The sequence below is a fragment of the Cryptomeria japonica genome, chromosome 4 (assembly GCF_030272615.1).
Source record: "Cryptomeria japonica chromosome 4, Sugi_1.0, whole genome shotgun sequence".
NCBI classification, from domain to species: Eukaryota; Viridiplantae; Streptophyta; class Pinopsida; order Cupressales; family Cupressaceae; genus Cryptomeria; species Cryptomeria japonica.
In genome coordinates, this window is record NC_081408.1 from 316,862,729 (window position 1) to 316,875,260 (window position 12,532).

Here is a 12,532-nt window from a genome sequence, read left to right on the forward strand (position 1 = left end):
ATACCAAAAACCTAAGAGTCCTAATAAAAATATATGTCAAAGCATCTACTTATCAATAACCATCTTGGATGCAACTAGAACCATGATGATGGAAGATAATCTACTTCATATCAAAGGGGATACTAGTAAGACACCTTATGAGTTATGGTTTGGTCATACACCGACTGTTAAGTATTTTAGAATCTTTGGTAGTAAATTCTATATCAAAAGAGATGATTCCATTTGAAAGTTTGATCCTAGATGTGATGAAGGAATATTTCTTGGTTATTCTAATTAAAGCAAATCATATTGATGTTATAACAAAAGATTGCAAAGAATTGTGGAGTGCATAAATGTCAAAGTGGATGAGCAGAACATAAGTCAAAGCACAACTTATGAGAGAGAACTAGAAGTGGAAATGATCATAACTGAATTGGTAGTACCTATACTAGAACAAAATGTTGAACTAGTTACTCTGGTAGTATGAGAAAATTCAACAATAACTGAAGAATAGGATAGAGAAACAAAAAATCAGAAGACTCCTAGGTATGTAAGGTTGAATCATTTTGAAGATCAGATAATTGGAGACAAAAGCAAAGGAGTGATGACAAGAAGAGGGTTGGCAGCTGATGAGGTGTGTTTTATTTCTCAAGTTAAATCGGCATCAGTAATTGAAGCTTGTAAAGATGAATATTGGATGAAAACTATGGAAGAAGAGTTAGATCAGACAGAAAGGAATAACACATGGAATTTAGTTCCCCAGCCTATAAATAAGAATGTTATTGGAGCTAAATGGGTTTTTAGGAATACATTGAATGCAGATGGACAAGTTGTGAGGAATAAAGCTAGATTGGTTTGTAAAGGACATTCTCAGAAGGAAGGAAATGATTATGGTGAAACCTTTACTGATACCTAGAATTGAAGTTGTGAGAATATTTCTTGCTTATGCTGCTCATAAGAATTACAAGCTTTATCAGATGGATGTTAAGTGTGCATTTTTTAATAGAGATCTTGAAGAGGAATTTTATATTGAGAAACCTGATTGATTTTCACTTTTAGATGACAAAAACATGGTTTGCAGGTTAATGAAAGCTTTATATGGATTGAAACAAGCCCCTAGAGCTTGGTAAGAAAGACTGGATAAATATATTTTGAATATTGACTTCACTAAAGGTAATGCTAACAATAATTTATATTATAAAATCACTGATGATGACATATTGATTATTGAGGTATTTGTTGATGATATCATTTTTGGAGGTGAAGATAAGTTGTGTATGGAATTCTCTAACAATATGAAGAATGAATTTGAGATGTCTATGATTGGGGAGATGAGATTTTTGTTAGGTTTTGAAATTACTCAACTAATAAAGGTATTTTCATCTGTCAAACTAAGTATGCTAGAGAGCTGTTGAATAAATTTGGTATGGAAAATTGTAAACTGATTAGTACTCCTATGGTTACAAGTGAGAAATTGACAAAAAAAGATGCATCTACATCGGTAAATCCTACTAGGGACAAATCTATGATTGGTGGTTTGTTATCTCTGACTTAGACTAGATCAGATATAATGAATGCAGTTTGTATTGTATCAAGATATCAGAGTGATCCTAAAGAAAATCATGAGAGTGTGGTGAAAAAGGATTTTTAGATATTTGCAGGAAACATCTAAATAGGGCTTGTGGTATCCTAAAAATGATGACTTTACATTATGTGCATATACAAATGCAGATTGGGCTGGATATGTTGACGACCAAAAGAGCACATTTAGTGGAGCTTTCTTTCTTAGAAAGAAACTTGTTTCATGGATTAGCAAGAAGCAGTCATGCACTTCTTTATCTATTGTTGAAGCTGAGTATGTTAATGCTACTACTAGCTATACACAAGTTCTATGGATGAAGCAAATGTTGAAGGATATAAAGGTGGATTTTAATGAACCGGTAGTTATTCATTGTGATAACTCTACTGCTATTGATATATCAAAGAATATGATATTTCATTCTAAGAAAAAGCACATATCTATCAAGTATAACTTTTTGAAGGAGAAGGTGGAAGTAAATGAAGTCAGACTAGTTTATGTGAACACTAAAGAGCAAATTGCAAACATTTTCACTAAATTTTTTCCTAAAGAATCATTTAAGTAGTTCAAAGATAGGTTGGGGGATTCTGCCCCTTTAGTAGAGACTTAAGTGATGCTAATTGGCATCAATCCAGTATGCATTATTAGAGTTATTACTTATTTTAGATTGATGTGGTGGTGCTACTACTCAGGGGGAGTAGTCAGCTGTAAGATTTACAGGATTTATGATTTTTCTTTGATGTTTGATGCCAGATATTTGGCATTGATGTCAAAGGGGGATAGATATATGTGAAAAATAGAGCCTAACAAAATTTCAGTCAAAGTGAGTTTGGTTTAAAACTTCATTGCTATATCATTTTGTTGGAGATTGTTGGCTATCTTCCATTGGGGGAGACTTGTTTGGCATTTCTTGGCACTTGGATGTTTTTAACATCTAGTGTTGCCATCAATGCCAAAGGGGGAGATTGTTGGAAATTTGGGATTGATTGTGTTGCATTGATGTTTTGTCATTGATGGAAATACTAGTTGTTTTGGTTGTTTACTAATTTCCAATTGATTCTGGTAGAGTGGTTGATTATGATATTGATACGGTAAGATCCAGTATGCCTTGGTTTGGATCTATCATTCATGCTATTCACATATGTATCAGGATCAGTTGGTTTGGTATTTGATGACTCAAGAGCTATCATTTGTTCTAGTAAGCCTTTTGGTCACTGGTAAGGGTTTTACCGAAAGATATTTGTTGAAAATCTTTTGATGCATGTGATAAGTGGTGTTGGTGAGACTTCTAGATGGCTTTCAAGATGTTGTTGCTTATCATTTTTGTGTTCTAGTTCATCGGTGGTGCTGGATTTGGTTTATGGTGACCTATTTTGGGTCTGGTGTTATCTAGGTTATGGACCGGTTTTCGTAACATGTTGGAGGATGTTCCTGATGCGTTATCAACAAGATTTAAAGATTGGTTTACATTGTTTTTGGCCTAAGCCAACTTGGTTGATCATTGGATTGTGGGTTTATGTTATGAATTTATTTTATTATCTTTTAGGTGGCCGACCTTATTATTTAGGTCTCGGGTTGGTATAAATATAATGTAAGATCTCTTTGTAGATCATAGTTGATAGGAAATGGTTATGGGATGACATGTGTGCGAATAATGTTGTAATCATTTGCAGAAGATTTGGTCGATCATAGGTGATTGAACTGGGTTTGTAAGATAGGTTTAAGGCCTTCAGTATTGAGCTTAACCAGAGGTGTACTCAGGAATATGAGATGCTATACTTGTAGTTCATTCTTTTTTTTGGATTGTAGTTGGATGTTTATGTAGTCAGTGAGGCTCCTTCTTGTGATGAGCAGTGCGCTCTAGGCTGTTGGCCTTCCTGCATGTCCAGGCCCCTCATATTGTACTCACATACTTACTACAGAAGTATTATCTGATTGTGGGTAGGCTTCCCACCGTGGTTTTTCCCTTTACCAAGTTTTCCACATACAAATATCCGTGTCATGAGTTATGGATGGATGGTAACTATTATGTGATTTATGTTTATGTTTAAATTATTTATCAATGCTTTATTAGTCATTTTGGTATTTGGTTTATGCATTTTGGTAGTAAGTTTATGTGTTACGGTAATAAGGATTTAAATGCTTAAAGTTCTATAGTTCAGTGATAACTAATTCACCCCCCCCCTCTTAGTTGTCCTCTAGATATCTAAGCTATCTAACACCTTTAACATCTATTTCATCCATAAAATTTGAGTATAGTTGGTAGTGGCTCCAACATGTTCTGCTTCAGTTGTAGACAATGAAGTGCATGACTATTTCTTACTAAGCCATGAAACCAACTTCTTCCCAAGAAAGAATGCACCGCCAATAGTGCTCTTCTGGTCATCCACATATCCTCCCAGATCAGAATCTGCATATGCACATGATGTAAAGTCATCATTATTTGGATACCATAACCCAAAGTTTGTTGTACCTGCCAAATATCTGAATATCCTCTTAACAACAATATCATGAGTTTCTCTAGGATCTGATTGAAATCTAGAAGCAATACAAACAACATTCATTATATCAGGTCTTATTTGAGTTAGCTACAAGAAACCACTAATCATTGATTTTAATCTACTCGATTTCACCTTAGGTGACTCATCATCCTTTCACAATTTGCAACTGGTTATCATAGGAGTACCAATAGGTTTAGAATTCTCAAGTCCAAATTTCTTAAGTAACTCCTTCACATAATTAGTTTGACAAATGAAAATACCTTTATCAATCTGAGTGATTTGAAAACCTAAGAAAAATTTCATCTCACCAATCATAGACATTTCAAATTCATCCTTCATATCATTAGCAAATTTCATGCATAGACCTTCTTCTCCTCCAAAAATGAAATCATCCACAAAGAATTAAATAATAAATATGTCATCATGCTCAAATTTGTAATATAAGTTACTGTCAACATTACCTTTATTGAAACCAAGCTTTGAAAGACACTTATCCAATCTAGCATACCATGCTCTAGGGGCTTGTTTTAGTCCATATAAAGCTTTCTTCAATCTACAAACTATGTCCTTGTCTTATGATAAAACAAATCCATTAGGTTGTTTAATGTAAACTTTCTCTTCAAGATATCCATTCAGAAAAGCACATTTAACATCCATCTGATATACTTTGTAGTTCTTGTGTGCAACATAAGAAAGAAAAAGTATTACTGCTTCAATTATAGAGACTGAGGCATAAGTTTCCCCATAATCAAGTCCTTCTTCCTTTGAATAACCTTTGCAAACCAATCTAGCCTTATTCCTCACCACTTGACCTTCCTCATTCAATTTGTTCCTGAAAACCCATTTAGTTCCAAAAATGTTATTGTCTTTAGGTCTAGATATATATAAGTTCCCATGTCTTATTCTTTTCAAATTTGATCTAATTCCTCTTCCATTGCTTTTAACCATTTTTCATCCTTACTTTCTTCAATGAAAGATTATGGTTCAATTTGAGAAATTAAACATACCTCTTTAGCAGCTAACCTTCTCGTAGTCATCACACCTTTCCTTTTATCCCAATAATTTGATCTTCAGAATGATTTCGCTTTACATACCTGGGAGTCTTTGAATTTACTTGATTTGCTAGCTCATTTTGTTGTTCCTCTATCACTGTTGAATTTTCTGATGCTATCGTTGTCACAAGTTCACTGTTCTAAACTGGTTCTTGCATTACTGGTTCAGGTCTGATAAATTCATCTTCCGATCGATAATCATATGCTCTGATCTGATTACTGCCATGCTCATCCACCTTGACATTTATGCTTTCCAATATCTTATTCAATCTTTTGCTATAACATCTATATGCTTTTCTCTTAGTATAATAACCCAAAAATATTCCTTCATCACTTCTAGGATCAAACTTTCCTAATGCATCATCTCTTCTAATGTAACATTTCCTTCTAAAAATTCTGAAATGTCTGACAGTAGGAGTATGACCAAACCATAGTTCATAAAGAGTCTTACCGATATCACCTTTTATGTTTACTATGTTGAAAGTGTATACAACAGTATTGATAGCCTATCTCCAATATATATTAGGTAATTTAGCTTCAGTCATCATAGTCCTTGCAGAATCCAAAATTATTTTGTTCTTTCTTTCCACCAATCCATTTTGTTGTGGGGTTCTAGGTGCAGAAAGTTGCCTCCTAATACCATTACTTTCACAAAAGTTGTTGAACTCACCGGATGTAAACTCAGCACCATGATCTGATCTTAAGCACTTTATCTTCAGTCCTGTCTCAGTCTCAACCATAGCCTTAAATATTTTGAATTTATCAAAAGCTTCCAATTTCTCTTTCAAAAATGCCACCCACATCATTGGAGAATAGTCATCAATAAGTAACATAAAATATCTATCACCTTGAAAACTTTTAGTCTTTGCCATTCCACACAAATCCATATGAATAAGGTCAATAATTTCATTAGATTTATCATGTACACTTCTGAAAGAAGTACTAACTTTCTTACCCATTTGTCATTGTCTACATACCAGATTATGAGGTTTAACAATCTTGGGCAAATCTCTGACATCCAGTATTGAATTGATCTTTACTATGACATCAAAATTAACATGACACATCCTCTTATGTCATAACCAACTTTCATCAGTTTGAGAAATCAAGCAAGTATTCTCACTGGAGTTCAAATGAAAGATATTTCCATTACTCTGAGTTCCAAAAGCAATCTCTAATCCAAATTTATTAATGATCTTACATTTTACATCCTTGAAGTACAAATGAAATCCTCTATCTAGCATCTGACCTACACTTAAAATATTATGATTTAAGCCTTCAACATAATAAACATTATCAATATTAGTCTTACCATCCAATGATATTGTTCCTTTGCCTTTGATCCTACATGCCTTATTGTTTCCAAATCTGACAAATCCACCATCAAACTCTTGTAGTAAAAAGAACTTTCTTTTGTCACCAGTCATGTGATGTGAGCATCCACTGTCTATAACCCACTCATCCTTTTCTTCAATTTTAGCAGCCATTTCCTTTTCCTCAATATGTGTTGTTTCAATGACAGATTCAAGAGAATCATCCTTCATAGCAATAAAAACCCAATCCTTTCCAGATGAAACACCATCATTGGATCCACTCTAAGGTTCATCATCATCATTACAAATACCATCATCATCACCAGCATGATAACATGATTTATCCTTATTCCTTCTAAATCTAGGTCTACTCTGATATTAAGGATTAGGCTTATAACTACTCATTAATCTTTCATAATTCCTAGCAGCTCTTTCAGGACATCTAGATGCAAAATGACCAATATTATTTCATGAAACATTTAAAAGGGACTTTTCCTTCATACTTACTTCCATCTAGTCCTTTAGGAATTCTTCTAGCAATCAGGGCTTCCAACTCTTCCAGCTCTCTTTCTTCTTTCTCAATTTCCTCCATATCCTTAGCATACAACTCTTTCTAATATATCTTATGTTTATCGGATGCAGATGCTTTAAATGCAGTCTCAATTTTAGCAACACTCTGATCTCGAAGTTCTTTAAGCTCAAAAGCAATCAATTTCCCAAGTAGTGTATCTCTAGTCATAGGGGTACTTGACATTGTCCATAGTTCATTGATAGCAGTAGCCTTCATCTTGTAAGCTAGAGGTAGAACTCTTAGAACTTTTGACACTATCCCATCCTCACTAACAGATCAACCACAATGTTTGATACCCATGACAATCTCATTGACTCTATCCATGAAACAACTTATCTTCTCATCTTCTTCCATCTTCAAAGTTTCATATCTTAACCGGAAACCTTCAAATTTTGCAATCTTCACAGCCTGGTCACCTTCATAAAGAGTTTCAAGCTTTGTCTAGATCATCTTGGAATTATCTAATTCTATGACATTCAGTAGCTTTTCATAAGATAGGGTTCTTAACAATGCTTCTTTTGCTCTTACATCATTTTCAACTCTCTTATGTTCATCAACCAGTGTTGGTGTTCCAGAATTAGGATCATGAGGTATATATCCTTTCTCCACTATCTCCTAGACTTCAGCTCCAAGACATCTGAGATGAATCTTCATTCACTCCTTCCATATCTTGTAATTTGTACCATCAAATCTGGGACTCTCCTTCCAGTAAGGATTGAATGTAAAACTAGATGCAGTTTCCATTGGATCTTCTCAAGAGGTTAAGCTTCTGTAGAGATGACCTCGCTCTGATACCAATTGTTGGAATCACAGATACTGATAGTAAACTAAGAGGAGGGATGAATCAGTTTACTAGCAATAATAGTAGTTAATTCAATTATAAACCTTATATCGGAGCACAACCCAATGAAGAATATAACATGAAAGCACAACACACCTAACACCAATATTTGATGTGGAAAACCCAGAAAGGGAAAAACCATTGTGGGAAACCCTACCCACAATCAGATGAATACTCTGCAGTAGTATTGCGAATAATTAAAATGGGGTCTGCACATGCAGAAAGGCCAACAACCTAGAGCACATTGCTCATCACAAAGGGAAGTCTCACTGACTTACAAAATCATCAGACTACAATCTGGAAAATAATGAATTATGAAAGTATCATCTACTAATGCTTGATATAGTTTTGGTTAAGCACCGATGTCTGCTCTACAATACAAAACCTTTATAGCCTTCACATGAATGATATGAATTTATTCGCACTTAATCCTTCTCTGCTAATGTAGACTTAACCAACCATAACCATCACATGTCCATTTGAATTACATGAATAAGTCACCTATAAATACAGATCATCAACCTTATTGACAAGGTCAGCTAAACCCTAAACCCATAATTACAAAAAGACATCATACGATACCACCAAGCCATTATTATGATTTACATTACATAGCATGGACCTAAATCAAGTAACCAAACAATTATATCCATCGAGGATTCCGCTAATACAAAAATCCAACATGCTTCACTTGCCAGTAGAAACCCTAAGTGAAAGTTTAACCAGATCCAAATAGGACCACCATAATAGCACACCATCCAAAGAAAAGATGCCAAATGCTTGGGATATGATCAAGAAGTATCAATAGCATGAAAGAAACCAATTCCATAACTCAAACCCAAAATCCACTAACCAAGTCACCAAAACAACATACCAGTAAAGCTAGCCAGGAATGCCAGAAGCCGGTAAAGCCAAAAGCTTAGTCAGTAAAGGCATAAACCAATCAGTAACTAGAAATACCAAAAGAGAACCAAACCATGAAACCAGCGGAATATAGAAAGCATGTAACCAATAGAATAAGAATCCAAAACCAATTCCAGAGGTCTGATCATACCAGATCAGAATCACAACCAAAACCATAATGATCACCAAGACTAACCAAGAAAGATCCAATTGCGATAGTCTCCAATCAAGATATAGTGTTGACATAAATAACAACACTTAACCAAATCCAGCATATTGCCAATATTTTAGAGGGACAAGAAGTGATTTTATATTTAATTGAATCAATTAAATGCTTGCAGAAAAATTTGAAATTGCACAAGCCTAATTTAATTTTAAAAATTAAGGTTTGTTGCATAAACCACTTAGTTTTAAAAATTTAAATTTGAAAATTTGAATGTTAGAAGGAGGGAAAATGAATTTTGAAATTGAAGCAAAGACCGAAATTAATTCAAGATCTACACAATCCAAAAGGTCAATTTTAAAATTAAAAATTAGGGTTTTGTGATTTAACCACTTAATTTTTAAAAAAATTTAAAACTAAAAGTGTAAATGAATACTTGAATTGCAAAATTGAAAAGTTCTCAAATTTGAAACAATCAATCCAATTTAGACAAATGACAAGCTCAATTTTGAATGTAAAGATTAGGGTTTTTTGTGAATTGAACCTCTGAATTTTAAAAAATTACAAGGAAATTAAACTTGTAATTGAAAATTTGAATTTTAAATTGCATACACTCGGATTTGAAAACAAAAATCAGAATTAAGCGTGTAAGGAGTCAGGTTCACAAAATGTAAAGTGGAAAATTGGGGGCTTAGCCAATCCTCCACGTGGGAAGTGTGGAAATTTACTAAGCTCAATTTTCACTTGGGGAAAACTTTACATTCAAAAGAGAGGCTGAATCTACTAGGTCCAATCCCAAAGGATGCAAGGATTGAATACTAACTAGATTGGTTGAGAGTGGAATGCAATTGACCCTCTTTTGTAAGTTGATTGATTGAATTAAGACAAAGTGCTAAAAAAGAAGACAAAGTCTGCAAAAATAATGAGCTACAGGTTCAGGATTTAGTCATGTACCTAGATTTGAGAAGTTTGAGATGATTCAGCATTGCTCTAAGAAATTAAGAAAAAGTTGTAGGGACCATGTGTTCGGACAGGCGCCCTCCACTTGGTCCTCTGAACTTTTCACGTGTCGAAAAGGGTTTTTTCGTCTCTACGAATAAAGCCTAATTCTAGAAGTACAACTACGCACCTATTTCCTGCACATAGAAAGAAAGGGAAATGTATTGGGAATAGGGGTTTTCCTTCAAGTCAAACCCTAGTTTGGAATTAACCAAGTGGTTGAAATAATGTAAATGAAATGATTGAAAGCAGAAATCCTCCTCTTTGAGGGGATGTTGATTTGCTTGAAAATGAAATGCTTATACCTCCTTGTGAATTTTTGCTTGCCTCCACATGGAATTATGATTTCATGAAGTATAATGAAGATCTCCTCTTCAGTGCTTGAAATCTTGACTCTATTGTTACTCCAAAGCTTGAAGGAAGACTGGAAATGCTCAACTATTCTTGAATGCTTGAATGCTTGAATGCTTGAATGTTTGAATGTTCGAATGCTTGATTGAATTTTGTACTATATCAAATGAGAGGGGAAATCCCTCTTATATACCTGCTAGTTAGACACAAGAGACTTTCTATATAAACTATTGTAAGAAAATGTAAGCAATTTGAAATTGCCATGTAGGATTTTGAGAGGCACAAATTTAGGGTTCTAAACTATTGGATTCTCTCCCCTATAACCATATGCACATATAGATCATGTAAAATATTAGATATATTAAATATATTATATTTAGTTCCTTGTGATTTTAGGAATCCATATTAATATCAAATTGAATCTAATTATTGCACAATTACTAGATTATCAAGAAAATTAGACAAGTATAATATTGTACCTAATGTCATTAAACTACATTATACCTCATCTTGATATGTATTATCTAAAATCTATCTAGATGTTTTCATCAATCATTTTACTCAAAATGATGTGAACATATAATGTTAGGAAAGGTGTCCCAGCCTTGTATTTTAATGTCAACAACAAAAAAAATGTAATTATTAAATTATACAATAGAAAGGCTTATTTTAAGCAGGATGGAGAGGGTGATTATGGAATGTGTGAATAATTAGGATGGAGTGAGTGATTACAAGGGCAATTAAATGGAGGAGGATAGCACCTCAAGCAAAGTGTTGGTTATTATTGCGTCTGGAGATATTGGCTCCCATCCATCCAAAGGCCATGGTGTAGATCTTGGGTTGCATCATGCTTCAAAGAAGGATGTTTTTAAAATTACAATGGGGAATTTTAATGTTCTAGTTATTGCTGAGGTCATGTCTATATTGATCCATGATAATATCCTTAATATAAAGGTTGATAAACTTAGGAAGCGGGCATCTATTACAAAATTTGTTGGAATTTGGTCATCGATGGAGTGAATTAGGACCTAGATTGGGCACAAGTATAGAGGTTGTAATCTAGAAGTGATTTTCTTGGTGCTAGGGTTTCTAAAAATAATATACTCAATGATGCACCTTGGTTTATGGGTAGCGTAGGACTGTATATGTGTGTTTGGTCTCCAAGTTTTGATCTGTATAATGAAGAAATTCAAGATGTCCCTGTCTACATTAAACTTATTAAGCTTTTGGTTGATATGTGGATAAATAGAATTCTCTCTTTTATTGGGAATTCATTGGGAAATATATTTATAGTTCTCACGCCCTAGGGGTTGTCGAGTGGCCATTTTAGCAAGTCCCTTCTACATGTGGTTAGGTTAAACTTTGTTTTAAGGGAGATGATTGTTGAATTTTATGATGAAGGATTTCATATCAGGTGTGTCAAATAAAACAAGATTGGGCATATGGCTAGATAGTGCAAGGAATCTCCTATGAGCAGTAATGGTGCATCTCATTCCTCTGGACAAGGCATAGGTTTTTTTTGCTGCTATAGATAAGCTAGTGAGTGATATTATTGTGAAAGGAATGGTAGATGAAAAGGCTCTTGGATTTAATGTCGGGATATAGGAGCTTGATGTCCAATTGGATGATTTTACTTTCTTTGAGGTTTAGGGGATTTTGGCTAACCTATCAAATCATAATGTTGAATCTCTTGGGTCCCCTACGATCTTTGAGTTCCCATCCCTTGTTACTTTGTGCAAATGTAAGCTTGAAGCTAGTGGAGAAGAATTAATGGGAAAGTATTGGCAATATGGGTTGTCATTGATGTCAATTTGATGTCTAAAAATATTTGTTGTCCTTCATGATTTTTGATGTTGTGGTGATTGGTGGCAATAGGTGGAGATTGTGTTGCTATGGTTTTCTGTGGCTATGATATCCCAAATTTCAGCTTTTGTGAAAACATAGGATAACCCCTATAAATTATGTCCAAGTTTTAGTCAATATTCTCAAAGCATGTCGATTGAGGTAAATTATATTTTCCTCATTCAAGAATTGGCCCTCAACAAATCATCTCAATTTATCAATTTTTAAAAAAATGATAAATTATCATTTTAGGAGTTATTTTTTATTTATTTGTTCATTGTTGGAGTTAAAACATGATTTTGCATAAGTCTCATGAATAGGTGTAGTTTAGAGTTACAACTCTAAACTACAAGAAAGTCTCACCTTTGTACTATAGTTCAAAGTTACAACTCCAAGCTACACCAAAGTCTTACTCTTATAGTGCAATTCATAGTTACA